Here is a 14,057-nt window from a genome sequence, read left to right as displayed (position 1 = left end):
GATTTGTAACACGCGCTGTCCCCCCCCCCCCACACACACATTCTGTCCTCCCATATAATATAATCTCATGAGACATGGGAAAAAGTTTTGCGTTATTTCTGAAATTATTCAGCAAGGGAAAATGGCCAGTTACCTTTATAACCTACATGAGCCAGTTTGGTGTAGTGGTTAAGTAAAAAGGTAAAGCAAGTCTACATTTGACTTATCACGTAAATTAGTTTTTTATAAGATTATTTTCATAACCTTGTAAAAACCTCAGAATGAATTCCTTTAAACTATATTTTAAGAATAATTTAAATATCATAAGCAAAAACAGATTCAGGACAAATTTGTCCTCTCTGGGGGTGGAGCAGGCCTCCAGAGAACAGGTCTACCCACTCCATTCCACTGTATTGGTAGACACGGCCTCCGGAGAACAGGTCTATCTGCCCCAGTCCTCTGTATTAGTAGACGTGCCCTCTGGAGAACAGATCTACCCACCCCTTTCCACTATATTGGTAGACCCGGCCTCAGACCATCACCCTGTGCTGAGCCTCAGAAAACATACCTACACTGTTGTTGTTGTTTTTTTAGTGAAATACGGGAACCAGCATTACAGGTCAAGTATAACAGAGGTGGAACAAACACTGTCAGAACCCTGCCTAACTTAACAAACAGAAAGTTGCTTTATTCAAATATTTATATCCCACTTTTCCCTGTCACTCAAGGCAGCTTACAAACATACTGAGAAGCATAATAGGGATGTATTTTTTTCTGGCTCCATTATAGCCTATGGGGACAATTATAGTCAATGGGCTCTATAACCTATAATGGAGAATCGATCCGGGGGCATCTGGGGCTCTGGAGGGGCTGTTTTTTCAGGTAGAGGAAACAAATTTGCATCATTACTGATGATGCCGCTCCTCAACGCCCACCCACCCCCCAAGTTTCCAAAAGACTGGACCAGGAGGTCCAATTCTATGGGCCCCAGGAGGTACCCCCATCCCCCATTCTTTCCAAAGGAGGGGGGAAAATGCTTTCTCAGTTCACTCATGGGCTCAGACAAGAATCCTTGCACTGGCAGCTAAAACTTTGTGATCTCTGGTGGTAAAACCACCTGCCAGAAGGGCAGCGCTCTGGGAATCGCTCCTTCCCAGTCTCTATGATGTATCAACATCATAGGGATGCAGGAGGAAGCAAGGAGTGTTCTTATCCCACAGCTGTCATGTGTTGGGGACCCCTGGAGAGAACAAGGAGGTAAGATGATCACCCCCACTTGACCCCCCCTTCCCCCCAGTTATTCTTTTCCAGCATTAGCTTTCCTGAGTCAGCTTGCTTCTCCAGATATGGACAAGAAAAAAATTGGTTTGCACATTTCTACAAAAGCAAGCTCCACTTCAGGCAGGCAAGTAGGCTTTGTGCTTGGTGGGTCTCAGAAAAAGACAGAAATAAGCCTGGGTATGTGAATTTGGGTACTTCCCTCTCCCTCAGAAGCAAGTGAGGTCAGTCCAAGTGGAGCAGAATCAGAAAATAAAATTCAGCAGAGGGAGATCCTGTTTTCTGGGGTACTGATTTCCTGAGCTCTTATTGCTTTTTTTCTGGGGGAATGCACAGGAACAGAATTCCAGAACCTCTTTGACAAAATTCTTTTAAAAATGTTTAAAAGGTCACGAGTCTTTAGTATGCAGAATGAAAGCTTCATTCCCCTCTTGACAGTTCCAGCACCAATTTTTCAAAAAAAGAAAAAGTCCTTATTGCCTTCTATAACAGGGGTGTCAAACATGTGGCCCTTGGAGTGCTTCTATCAGGCCCGCTGTGGAACTGGCTGTTTCTTGCTTCCTTTTCCAGTTCTGCTGCTCCATCGCAGCTTGCTTTACCAGACTCTCTCAATTGCACAGGAGAGATAGATAGGCAAGCCTCTCCTGTGTGATTGAGAAAGTCTGGTAAAGCACAGGCTGAGTTCCCTCCCCCTCCCAGGGGGAGGGAGGGAACCAGCCAGAGCTCACTTACTGGTAAGGCTGCCCCAATCATATACAGGAGACAAAGGGAAGCCTTTCTTTCCTTCCACTGGCTAAGGTTCCTCCCTGAAGGGAGAAAGGGAAAGCTTGCTTTGCTGGGCTGCCTCAATCGCACAGGAGAAATGTCAGGGACCTTTAAGACCAACAAAGTTTTCCTCAAGGTATGAGTTTTTGTGTGCCTTCCTACAGTGTGTGTGTGTGTATTCTGTTCGTCTCCTTATGCTGTGTGTTTTGTTGGGTTCCTTATGCCAGGGGTCTCCTGGGCACAACTCCACCTTTTCACTGTATTCATGCTCTCATGATCTAGTTTTCCTCAGTAAGAAAGCAATGTGAAGTATTTTAGAGGAATAACAAGCCAGTGAGGTGGATTAGGCTGAGAGTGTGTGTCCAGACCAAGTTCAACCACCACATTTCCTTTGTAGGAAGTTGTAGTTATTCCTCTGGAGGAGACTATAGTTTTGTAGACAAACAAACAGCCCTCAGTCTGTGTCAGGATGCCTTCTCATGTTCTTGACCAGCACACAAAGCAATTTATGTACAAAAGCTCGCAATGCCCAGCCATTTCATGTTTTCCCTTGGGTCCTAAGCTCAGAACACTGAGCATGAGATTTCTGTAATGAATGTCAATAAATCAAAAGTAGGTTTGCAGTTTACAGATACACATCTGAACAGCATACCCAAGATGGCTAGAGCACAGACATTTTGATGCAGTAATTGAGAGCAAGAGGTGTCAATTATCAGAGACTGTAAAATAGACAAAATATTGCAAGAGTGCTAGTGTTTTAAGCATGTTTTATTTAAAGTTTAAAAAATATTTAATTGTGTTTGTGTCCTTTATAGAGTTTATATCTCTGCTGCCTGGCATTACCTTTTATAACACACATGGCCCAGCCCAACAAGGTCTCAATGACGTAAGATCTGGCCCTCTTAGCAAATGGGTTCAACACCCCTGTTCTATAAGAACTGTCTTTTGTAAGCTAAGGCCTTGTGAGTTTGGTCCAACAAGCCGTTATACCTTAAGGACTACATTATTGAGAATAAATGCTGAATGCATTCTGAAATGTTACAACAAAATACATTTCTGGCAACACCTCCTCTATGATTTCTGGTTGTTTACAAAATTAACATTATGGAAATGAAGTGTGTTGTTTTTCTCTTGACCAAACCACCTGTGACTTTTGAAAATTCTTCCTTTCTTTGTTATCCATTGCAAAACCACGTTTACTATATACAAAACTAGCATACAAAACTTATATTACCGCCTCAAAACTTATGCTGTTTCCTTTCTTCCTTTCCATTCTATTTATTTTGTTCTTATAAGAATCACTTTTCTACGGAAGCAACTCACAAGCTATTAAAAACACTTTAAACAAAGGAATTACAATTTAAAAAGAGACAATGAAAAACTGGGTTACAAAGAGTCCAAAGCTGTTCCTGTTAAACTTTGCAGCATGGCTGGAGGACGATTTCCAGCCATTGGGAAATAGGTTATTGTTGGACACTCAACACACACAGAACAGCCATGGCCGGTAACAGCAGCCTCTCTGCTTTCAAGACGGAAGACAGAAGACAGATCTCAACTGAGAAGGCTTAAAAATGGGCATCTTCTCTGCCTATGGAGAATGGTCCAAAGATGTATCAGGATGATTCTGCTGAACAGCAGGAGGAGAGTAAATAGCGAATTGCAGTCACTGGGAACAATGGATTACAATGCTGGTCTGTCGAAGACTTGATGTGGAAAAGTGACTCTGCAGCCCTTTGTGTGTGTGTGTGGGGGGGGTTTCCCATATGCAAGACATTAAATCCTTGGGGCTATTTGGTGCCATAATTCTCTCATGGGGTTATCAGCTAAAACCATGAAGAGCCAATAGTGCCATTTTAATGTTTCCAAAGCATCTACCCATTGTAAGGAAATTACGAATAATAAGCAATATTACATGGTCAGGTTTACCACAGATCTCTTGAGCACTTCTCCCTTACTAGAGTCCTGGCTGTTTACTAAAGTTTGGGGACTCACAGGGGGGAAAAAACCCTTAACTAATTAATCATTTCTATGATACCTCCTCTTTGTGCGTTCTTTGATGGGACATAAAAAGGCCTCTCCATCTGAATCTTTTTCCACAGTCCCTGCATCTATATTTTTTCTCTCTGGTATGGACTGTATAATGTTCTGTAAGCTGTGTGCTGTTAGAGAAGTTCTTTCCACCCTACAGGTATTTAAATGGCTTCTCCTGTGTGAGTTCTGTTGTGTGCGTTAAGTTGTGGACTGCTGACAAAACTCTGTCCACATTCCATGCATTTATATGGCTTCTCTCCAGTATGCATTCTTTGATGAATATTAAGGCTAGAGCTCTGACTGAAGCTTTTCCCACAATCCAGGCATTTATAGGGCTTCTCCCCTGTGTGGACTCTTTCATGTGATTTAAGGTCTGTACTGATACGGAAATTCTTTCCACACTCCAAGCATTTATATGGCTTTTCTCCTGTGTGGATTCTTCGATGTGAGCTAAGGCTTGAGCTTTGATTGAAGGTTTTCCCACAATCCAGGCATTTATACGGCTTCTCCCCTGTGTGGATCCTTCGATGCAATTTAAGGCATGTGCTGATACGGAAAGTTTTCCCACACTCCAAGCATTTATATGGCTTTTCTCCTGTGTGGATTCTTTGGTGTAAAGTCAGGTGTGAGCTCTGACTGAAGCCTTTTCCGCACTCCTGGCATTTGTAGGGTTTCTCTCCAGAATGGGTTCTTCGGTGGGAAATAAGGTGTGGACTCTGACTGAAGCATTTCCCACACACTGTGCACTGGTAGGGTTTCTCCCCTGAGTGGGTTCTCTGATGTGAAGTGAGGGATGCTCTCCAACTGAAGGTCTTTCCACACTCCAGGCACTCAAATGGCTTCTCCTTTGTGTGGATTCTCTGATGGGAAGTGAGGCTTACACTGTGAGAGAAGCTCTTTCCACACAGCAAGCATTTAAATGGTTTCTCTTTTGAGTGGATTCTCTGATGAACACTGAGGTTTGTACTCCAGCGGAAGCTCTTGCCACATTCCAAGCATTTATATTGTTTCTCCTCGGAATGGATTTTCTGATGCAAACTAAGAGCTCCATTACACCTGAACCTCTTGCCACACTCTGAGCACTGGCATGATTTCTGCCCTGTGTGGGTTCTTTGATCAGAAGTAAGACCTTTACTCAGACCAAAGCTGTTTTTGCACTCTGAACTCTTGGATGGTTCCTCCCTCTTATGGATTCTCTGATGAGAAGTGAGGCTTACGAGCCTGCTGAAGCCCTTCCCGCATTCAGAGCATTTGTATGTTTCATCCCCTGCACGAATTCTCTGATGGGAAGAAAAGTTGGATTCACATCGCAATCCTTCTCTGCTTTCAGAATGTTTATTCCTCCTCTTTCCTTTGCCATATTCTTCTTGGGATGGATTTTCAAGGAGGGTCCCAGCCCGGAAAACTACAGACTGATTCCCTGACTTCTCTGCTTTGCTTTCTTCCTGCCTCTTTGACTGTTTTGGATTCCTGGAAGGCTTTTCCTCCACTTCATGGCTGGTCATTTTCAGAAATATTGCGCATCGCTCGCTATATCTCTCCTCCTCCTGCCTGTGACCTGGTGGAACACAGACTTCTGATTAGAAGGGGAAATAAGTGCATAATCTTCAGTCATAACCTAACTAACTTTCCTGCAGAGTTAAGAAAGACCATTTTAATTTGGTTTCTAAACTGGCAATGGGATAAAGGCGACATTGGTGCTCCTCGTCAATGGCTTTCATCCTAAGAGTTCACTGCTTCCCTGTGGATACTTTTACCCCCTCCTGAACAGCAGCCCAATAATATTTAAGTAAGTAAAGGTTCCCTTGCTCGAAAGCCAGTCGAATCCAACTCTAGGGTTGCGGTGCTCATCTCCGTTTCAAAGCCGAAGAGCCAGCGCTGTCCGAAGACATTTCCGTGGTCATGTGGCCGGCATGACTAAACACCAAGGCGCACGGAACGCTGTTACCTTCCCACTGAAGTAGTACCTATTTATCTACTTGCAATTTCTTGCTTTCGAACTGCTAGGTTGGCAGGAGCTGGGACCTAGAGATGGGAGCTCACTCTGTTATGCGGCACTCGGGTCTCGAACTGCTGAACCACCAACCTTCCACAGCCTGCAGTTCAGCGTCTTAACCACTTGAGCCACCACAGCTCCTTAATATTTAAGTACAAAGGTACAAAATGGATTGTATTTTGTTCTCTGATCAACCTTTCTTCTGCACTATCTATGAGTGGTTCATATTAAAAAAACTGAAATAAATGACACCATTCATACGAAAGCTTTAGTCTAAATATTGAAGTACAAAGGTACAAAATAGATTTAGACTAAAGCTTTCATATGAATGGTGTCATTTATTTCAGTTTTTTTAAATATGAACCACTCATAAATAGTGCAGAAGAAAAGTTGCTCAGAGAACAAATTTCAGCACCACAGAAGACGCCACACGGAAGGGTGAGGGCAGAGTTCTGCAGGGGCTGGTGTTCACTGTTAAAATCTAGCTTCACCAGCTCAGCATTAATACAGAGTGGCTTCTAAAAAGTTTTCCTGGTGGCCCATCAATAGAAATAACATTGTCACTGCAAACCTCTTTGAATACCCTGGAAGGGCACTTCCTTCCATATCAGTAGTCTGAAGCTATACAGTTTTCTGGAAACTTATGCCTTTGAAATATTTACAACCGGCGGTTCTTTCTACATTACTAGCCTGAAGCTATTGTTTTCTGGACGCCTTTGAAATACTTAGAACAGTAATTTTCTCGAGGGAGATTATCAAAACGAAGTCTTCAGTATCCAGATTCTTCGCTGGAAAGAACTACATTGGAAAGAGAATGTCATGGAATATTCCATGGTGCATCAGAAGATTCATGTTTAGTATTATTGTGCTTTATTGTGCAAGGATTATATTCATGCACTGCACACGTCGCATCTGTCCAATATATTAACACTGTTACTAGTCCTACTGTGTCCTGCTTCACAGCTTTTATCCATTGTTGTGGCCACTGTGTCAGACAGGATACTGGACTAGATGGACTATTGGTCTCATCCTGCAGGGCTCTTCTTATGTTCTTATGAAGAAAAGGGAATATAGTTTCAGCTCCTTGTTTAACTCTCCTGCTGCTTTCCTGACACCACACAATCCTCTTGTGTACAATTCCCGCCCCCCCCCCGTCTCTCTTGCCACCTTCCCTCCACCAAAGAAGGAGACGGAATCCTGAAAGCTCTATTCTTGTTCCTGCAATGTGGACAGCCCAGAATGAGGAGATCGTTCCAGGTGGGTGGAATCAAGGTCAAGATCCAAGGCCCACAAATCTGCATCAACACTGAGAGGAATGGGCCTGTTTCAGCCTTCCCCTCCCGTTAAAAACTCTTACAAGGAATGAGACCTCAGAGGGTGGCAGAGCCACTGCAGGTATCCCGAGGGTACGTGAGCTCACGGCCCGAGTGATCAGGGCCATTCGAAACATCTAGCGGCCCCCCAAGGAAACTGCTCAACCCCCAGCCAACAAAGAGGCCCATCACGCCTCTAAGCAACCCACCTGCCGACTGCTCCTCTTCTTCGGGGTCTGGGGGAAACGGCGCTTTGCTTTCCTGAAGCCAGGAGATGAGGCCAGGCTTTGGAATCGCTTTGGAGGAAACAAATGGACTAGTTACTACAAGAAATCCAGGCGTTCCTACATAACCTATTTTTCCATTTGCCTTCGAAAAGACCACAAGAGAGAAGGAAAATTCCTAACTCCCAACAGATGAGTATGTAACGGAAACCACCACAGACTCCTGAGAACATTGATCTTCGGGTAGGTCTACTGTTCATGAAACTTGGAGACACACAACAACTAGGAATCCCATTCCGGGGGCCAAGGCAGCCATGTTTCTCTTTAGCCATTCCTCTCTCAGCCCCTTAACTGAGAGGCCCATCCTCAGCGTTCGTTTGTCACTGCCTCCCCCTGCAGAGCAGCCCAGGACTTCCTCGGTAGTCCCCTTGTCGGATATTAATATCCAGCTGTCAGATCATGATGATCTAACTGTCAGCAGGTAAGCTGCTGGAAACTGGTCCTGACCGGTTAAGTCCAGATAAGGAGTGAGGTCAGTGACAATGAGTCAGCACTTAGCTGATTGGATATTGTACTATATATAAGTGGACAAGAGCTGCCGTGTGTATTCTTCTCTCTTGTGATGGTTACTGGCGGAGCACTTTGTCTGAGGACTGTAAATATTGTAAATAAAATCTGTATATAGTTTACCACAGGACTGTCTTGTGTGGTGCTATACAGAGCTGTCTTTGCTGTGGAGTGCTGAAGAGTGGCTGGTGAGTTGGAGTGGCTGAAACAGTCCTAGTGGCTGACCACTGCTTTCTGCAGACTCACAGGCTGTCCTACGCGCGCACTGTGCAACATTGCCTCGCTCTGCAGAGCAACCCAGGACTTCCTCGGTAGTCCCCTATCAAAGTACTGTCTGTTTATATCTTGCTGTTATGTCTTGCATTCTATTTTTACTTATGGAATAACGTCTCTATGGCCTCGGCCACACAGGCAGGAAAATGCGGGGGGGGGAGGCGTGGCTGTTTGCCCCGGAGCAAACTAACGCGCGACTGCGCGATCAGGTGTCGGGTTGAGGTCCCATCGAGCTCCCGTGGTTAGGGGGGAGGTGCTGATCACACGACGCGGCAAAGAAGCGGAGCGGCGCGGCAAACGGGGTTGTGGGGTTTTTTTAAAAACTGAAATGTGCGCATGCTCCGTTGGGTGCTTGTGCGCATCCGTGGAGACTTGGAAGGGGAAAAAACCCTTTTTGCGAGGGGACATGGGCGGGCGCTAGAACTACCACCGGAAACGCGATCAGACTCCCGCCCTTGCCCCGCGGTTTCCGGAAACTAGTACCTCCGAGGTACTAGTTTTTTACCCTGCATCTTCGGCGGGAAGCCTCGGGTGCGCCACGGGAGCTCTACGCTTCCCAGATGTGGCGGTGAGATCGCGCCCGGAAAATCCACCTATCTTCCGTCTCTCTAGCATGTCTAATGCTCCGTGTGACCGGGGCCTTGCATTGTCTGTCCTGCCATGTTTAATACTTAAGCCTAGTTTCAGATTTCTGCTAAACAAGTGCTATTATTATTATCATCATCATCATTGTGTGCCGTCAAGTCCAAGCTACTCATGGTGAGCCCCAGGACCACGGGGTTTTCAAGCCAAGAGATGAGCAGAGGTGGGTTGTCATTGCCTTCCTCTGCACAGTAACCCTTGTCTTCCTTGGGGGCCTCCCAGCCAAGCCCTCCTACATCGCTGATTTACTCCCTCCTCATCCTATGGAAAATACAAACTTACACTGTCATCTGCCTTGAGTCCCAATGAGAAAAGCAGACTATAAATAACATAAAAATGAATCAACAGTGGCAGAAAGCACAGCTTCCACATCTATCAATCAAGAGGGAGCCTTACCCAGAGAGGCCACGTTCCTGTAATTCTCCACCATGACTTCTCTATACAAAGCTCTCTGGTCTGGGTTCAGGTTCAGCAGCGCCCACTCGGCCTTTGAGAAACGCACGGCCACCTCCTCGAAGGAAACTGGACACTGAAAAAGAAGGAAGATACTTTTTCCCTCACAACTGATGTCACCACTAATCCACCCACTCTTGCCCAAAGATGCTTTTGCTCACAATACAGAAAAAAGAACCCATGAAGCAACTCGTACGGAATCAGCCCACTCTTTTATCGAGGTCAGTCCTGTCCGGTCAAACTAGCAGAGGCTCCCCAGAGATTCATGCTGGGGATTGAACCTGGGGGCCTTCTGCATGCCAAGCAGGGTCTCTACCACTGAGCCACGGACCTTCCTCCTCATCCAGACCCTTCATCTCAGGTTCTTGTTACCCCAAGAGGGAAGTTCTACCTTCAAGGAATACTTGACACACCACAGGAAAAACAAGAAAACCTGCCTGGGGAATTTACAGGCATCCCACCTTTTCATTCATGGAAGAATTTCAGTGGGCCGCACGGCCTACTGAATAGGCTGCTGTGTTACCTGGCAGTTCTCAAAAAGCCATGGAAATGCATTTTGTCTATTTCTTTCTTTAAGCATATCAGGCCCCTTTTCTCTATGGAGAAATCTCGGGCAGCTTACAAAAAGGAAAAGGTTCCAAATTACAAAGGTAAACAGAAAGGGTTCCTTCCAGCCCTGCCGGAGGAAAAGGAGGCACCAAGCTTCCCTCCACACATCTCTTCACAGGTGATCCATCCCTTACCTGAGCTGGCTGCATCTTCAGCGTTTCCACTCCACTCCCAAAGAGGAGACGTTCTGGAACCCGGCTCTGAGGCTCTTCCGCGGCCTGTAGGGAGACACATTTATCTTGATTGGTTTACCTCATTTACACCCCATCTTTTTCCCCAAAGGGGACCCAAAGTGGCTTACGTTGGTCTCCTCCCCTCCATTCTGTCCTCACAACAACCCTGTGAGGTAGGTCAGGCAGACAGCATGCAACTGGCCCACAGTCAGCCAGAAACCCTCCATGGCAGAGTGGAAATCTGAACCTGGGCCTCCTAGATCCTAGTCAGATACTCTACCCACTAAACCACACTGGCTCTGAGAGCTGAAGGAGATTCTTACACTCCCTTTGTTTTAAATGAGGAGATATTTCCATCCTTCTAGTCCCTGACTGCCAGAAAGCGGGTCGCCCTGGAGAAAGACACACACAATCTGTGAAGTCTAATTTGAAGCAAAGCAGTTTCTAGAAGAGAAAAAGAGGCCCCTGCTGGGTCAGGCCATTCAGCCCAGCCTCCCATTTCAGACAGGGACTATTCAGATGCCTCTGGGAAATCCTTAAGCAGAGACTGATGCCCCCCCCCCTTTGCCTAACATATTTTAAAGCAAACTGCATTGGCATGTGGAGGTTCTATTTCAGTAAAAAAGAAAAAGTAGCCAGGAGACACAGCAATGTTTCTTCGCAATCTGACAAGCATAACAGGATTTGGCAGGGGGCTCCTGAACTTGTATTCCTTGTTTAGGAATGTTGGCAGGTTCACCACAGGGCTGAGAGAAGCGGCATTTGCCAAAATCCCAACCCCCCTTCTGCACAGTGATGGAAGGGGCAGGAACCTGACCAGGTCCTCAGACTTCCTTTGCATGAAACAACCCTCTCATTTCTCCCTCACACACACACATCCCCCAGTCACAAGCTTTGCCATTCATTCCCTGAAGGAAACAAGACCAGTAGGCATTCTGGGATTTAAAAAAATCTCTTTCTGGTCCTTCATGTGGATGGGAAGGGGACAATTCTCCTTGGAAGAGGTGCACAAAACTGGACAAAGGGGGCCTGTCCCCATTCCCTCCTGTCCAGAGTGACTCCATAGAAATCTACTGGTTCTGACTACACTCAAAACAAAACTATGTTATTATATTTACAGTTGCATTATTTTGTCTTACTAAGAATATTTCCTTTTTGACTGAAATGTCATTACATCTTGCTATCCACTCACTGATTGTCTGACTTTATGGTATTTTGTAGCCAGTTTACTCATTAACTGGAAACCTTTATAAAATCATGCGTTGTAATCCAACAGAAACGCATAACCATTTGTTAACAAAAGAAGGAAAGTCCTAGAAGAGAAGGATTAGGCAGCTGTGTCAGTCTGTTTGTAGCAGAGGAGAAGGAGAAGAAGAATTGGTTTTACACCCCGCCCTTCACTACCCAAAGGAGTCTCAGAACAGCTTACAATCACCTTCCCTTCCTCTCCTCACAACAGACACCCTGTGAGGTAGTTGGGGCTGAGAGAACTGTGACTGACCCCAGGTTATCTTTATGTGGCTAAATGAGGAATCCAACCTGCTTCTCCAGATTAGAATCCACCAGTTTTAACCACTACACCAAACTGGCTCCAAGATCACCTTAAAGACTAACAATATTTGGTGCAGGTGTAGGAGTCACTGCTCACTTCTTCATATACCTGAAACTCTTTGGTAAAGGTTTCCCTTGCTCAAAGCTAGTGGAATCCAACTCTAGTAGCAGTTATTTACCGCTTTATATGCATTATTCATGAAATCACCACTTTCCCTAAATTCCTAAAACTCACTGGAGAAGGGAGGGGGGAATCGTTCAGTTTAGATTGCCAAAAAGATATGTACCATAAAAAAAGCATCGTCACTCACTTAATTTGCTGCTAATGTAATCTGTTAATTTTCTCAGCAAAGCTACATCATGCAAATGCACACTAGGATTGCCAACCTCCCGGTGGCGGCTGGAGATCTCCTGGGATTACAACCAATCTCCACGCAGCAGAGATCCGATCACCTGGAGAAAGTGGCCGCTCTGGAAGGTGAACCCTATGGTATTATACCCCACTGAAGAGCCCCCTCCCCAAACTCCGCCTTCCTCAGGTCCCACCCCTCAAATCTCCAGGTATTTCCCAACCTGTATCTGGCAACGCGACAATCCCGCACGATCCTTCATTGGCTTGCACTTGATTTGAACTCTTCCCGGCCCGATTTCTATTTTTCTCTTGCTTTCGTTGCTCCTCCCCACAAAAAACAACCCCCCTAAACTGCACCTTCCAAGTAGGCCTTCGGAACGGAACCTCCAAAGTGCCTGCAAAGGTTTGTTGGGGAAAGTGTGGAGACAGGAAGGTGCAACTGCAATAGCTGGCCCCCCTCCCCAATTTCCTTCCTCTCTAGGACTCTCAAATTCGCTTGTTTTAACCCCTGGATCACCCGGAAGCTCGGCCTCTTACGGAAGATTCGCCAAATCAGGGTTTACCCCCTCGGCTGGGGAGCTGCTTTTTTGGAAGAGAAGCCAGCAAGGAGGAGCGGGGGAAACTACGGTCTTGTCTGCACCGTGAGAAACGGACCTGGGATTTTCCCAAGCGGGCTAGCAGCAGCAGCAGCACCAAACACACACACCCCGTAGCTGCAAAATCTGTTGGGAACTGTATTTGGATGGGATGGGATGGGATGGGGATGGGGGGAGCAAGGCCCAAATTTTATTTTTTCGGATTTAGGAAAGATTTATAACACGCGCTGCCCACGGTCCCCCTCCCCGTCGGCCGGTACATTCCCTCCTCCCATAATATGCAATCTCATGAGCCTTGGGGGAAAAAAGTTTGCTTTAATTGCTGAAGTTACTCTTCCATGTACTGCATGGCTGAAAAGCGCCCTCCTTTGCGGGTTTGGTGTAATAACAACACCCGCCCGAGATTGTACACGTTTGCTTTTTGGTAACTCGTTGGGTCACTAAAAAGGGATTATATCCTGTCCACAATGTTCCCTCTAAACTGAGTTAGTGTGAGCTAGCTCACAGTTTTTTAGCCTCCAGCTCAGACATTTTCATCTTAGCTCAGGAAGGAGGGCTCCAGAGCAAACAAATTTATGCAGGAGCCAAATCGCTCGCTCACAACTTTAATGCCAGCAGCTCACAAAGGAGAATTTTTGCTCACAAGACTCCACAGCTTAGAGGGAACATTGCCTGTCCGTCTCTTGATCTTGTTTCATGCTCACAGATCAACGCAGCCGCGAACCTTAGGCCGCGCGCCTTTTTCACTTCACTTACCTATATTTTAGTGCCCGCAAATCCCGCCGAAAGAAGCAGCAGGGCTTGCTCTTGCTGACTTATAGAACATTGTTTTGCCCTTCCCACCAGGTAATCCTCCCTCCAGGCGATGCACAGGGAACTCTGGGAGTTGTAGTAAGATGAGTACCACCAAAAAGAAAGCCCTCTTTCCCGCTATTAGACATGGCCTATCCGATAGACCCTGTCAAATGGGAGAAAACAGGGCTTCCTAGTCCTCACTAATACTGAGTACTGGTACCTTTTGGGAAGGCTCTCCCAAGCCCTATGGGGTAATTGCGGGAAATCAGTGCAACTTTATATATGAGTTTTGGCACTTTTAAAAAACAACAACACGAAAAGCCCTGGGGAAAACAAACCTCCCTGTTTTTCAGACTCATGCAAACAGTCTGGTTAACCGCACTCCCTCTGTTCAAGAGAAAGGCCTCTGAGGCTGGGTCCAGAAGGTTGCTTGAGACTGTTGTGGTATTACAGCGGGGGG

The 14,057-nt window shown here is 46.0% G+C and overlaps 1 long non-coding RNA gene and 1 pseudogene across 1 annotated transcript; both read right to left on the bottom strand.

The window, feature by feature from the left end:
- LOC107111881 overlaps window positions 1-9,528 on the bottom strand; it is a 23,010-nt pseudogene extending 13,482 nt beyond the window's left edge.
- A 5-nt stretch (window positions 9,529-9,533) lies between these two features.
- LOC107111886 lies at window positions 9,534-13,623 on the bottom strand. The gene is made up of 3 exons (XR_001482575.1): window positions 13,559-13,623; window positions 10,265-10,348; window positions 9,534-9,597 (listed from the first exon to the last, which is right to left on the bottom strand). It is a non-coding gene; the product is annotated as an uncharacterized LOC107111886 (long non-coding RNA).
- Between the last annotated feature and the right edge of the window lie 434 nt (window positions 13,624-14,057).

This window comes from Gekko japonicus, unplaced genomic scaffold, assembly GCF_001447785.1.
Source record: "Gekko japonicus isolate JY-2015 unplaced genomic scaffold, Gekko_japonicus_V1.1 scaffold1659, whole genome shotgun sequence".
In the NCBI taxonomy this organism is placed as follows: domain Eukaryota; kingdom Metazoa; phylum Chordata; class Lepidosauria; order Squamata; family Gekkonidae; genus Gekko; species Gekko japonicus.
Note: the sequence above shows the minus strand (reverse complement) of the source record. Positions and strands in the feature narration are given on the sequence as shown.